Here is a 1660-nt window from a genome sequence, read left to right as displayed (position 1 = left end):
TTTTATTACAAAGAAAATAGTTTACTTAAAGCATATTCCAATGAGCTCCTATATGCTGGGCATAGTGGGAATGGCACCTTCTCTCAGAGGCAAGGAACTGGCTTGATTTGCTCTTTAGTATGTGCAGAGCACTCCCAAATCTAATCCCTTCCAGCCCAAGCTCTCTGCCTGCTTCATAAATGTTTGCCAGGTGAATGATCAAAACTACTTGATAATGAAAGCCCTGATTACAAAGTCAAATGATTAGTCTTACTCTAGGGAGCATATGGCCTGCTGGAACAACAAAGAAGGGAGAGAAGTAGAGGTGAGGGTCGGGGTGGGAATGCTGGATGAATGAGAGTGGCTTTAAAGGAGACAGGCATTCTTTAAAATAGCATGCAACTTGAATGGAATGCTTCATACCTTTGGCCCATAGCACCAGTAGTCCCTACAGCAGGAATTCAAGCCCTTTCAACTGAAATAGGATGCTTTGCAGGAATGCATCCCTACTGCCATGGCCTTCTGCTGGATTACTGCAAATAGTCTCATAACTGGTCTTCCACCTCTAATCTCATGCTCTACCATCCCATTGTCTACACCAGGGTGTCAGTTCTGAAATCAAAACCTAAGCAAAGCAAGTTTCTTTTTAAAATCCTCTGTAAGCACTCCTTCTAAGATGAAATCACATCCCTTGAAGTGATATTCTAGACCTTTCCCAGTCTGGACCCGATCTACCTGTCTGGCCTCATCTCCTCCTAGTCCTGCCCACAGAAACCTCATGATGTAAGAAGACTGTCCATTTCAGTGCTCCCTGGATGCATTATCTGATCCTAACAATACCCCTACCATCTCCTTGGATATTTAAAACATAATTACATGCATACATTATAAAGGGGATATGATAATGAAAAGATATGCAAATGGAAAGACTAGAAAGAAATACACAAATCTGAAATTATTCTTGTTGAGTAATAGAGTTATGTAAAGTCTATTTTTCTCCTACAAGAAGAAATATGTTGGTGTTGCTATAACATTTTTAATAATTAAGAAAAGCAAGCAATAATGTTCCAAATGATAGCAAGAGTTTAAAATGTAAAGGATCTGCTTTTGGGACAATTATTTAAGTGGAAGAGCAGAGTGGGCTACATTTACCACAGACGTTGTCATGGCAGAGAAGAGCCTTGAGTAAGTGGTAGGAAGGAATGGCCTGAACCATGGCACAACAGCTACAAAGAGCAGGAAGTGTGCTCCAGACAGCCAGCCAAGACTGTTGCCTATAAAAAGAGAGTCAGGGACCAGAATGGGCTGGCTCTGAGAGTATAGGTAAATGGAAGACAGTCAGACAACTCTGAGACAACAGAAATCTGACCCTATTTGGTGCCTGAAACTTCCACCTATGTGGCTGATACTTGAGAACATAGTAGTTCTGCTGTATAGTTACCATGGCCATATTCTTGGAGGTGGGGAAGTGGTGAGTTCTCAAGGAACCGATTATTCCTTTGGGAATAGAAGTTTCTGAGGATGAGGGAAGGCAAGAAGAAAAATAATATTTGTCGATTGTCTATACATGCTAGGCACTGTGGTCGGAAGTTTACATATAGAAGGCCATGAAACAAATATTCATAACCACCCTGTAAAGCACATATCTCTTACTATGCCTTTTCACAAGTGAAATACATTC

Source organism: Phyllostomus hastatus, unplaced genomic scaffold (genome assembly GCF_019186645.2).
Source record: "Phyllostomus hastatus isolate PE091 unplaced genomic scaffold, TTU_PhHast_1.1 phas_contig_2485, whole genome shotgun sequence".
Taxonomy (NCBI): Eukaryota; Metazoa; Chordata; class Mammalia; order Chiroptera; family Phyllostomidae; genus Phyllostomus; species Phyllostomus hastatus.
The sequence above is the reverse complement of the archived record's forward strand: the minus strand, read 5'-3'. Positions refer to the sequence as shown.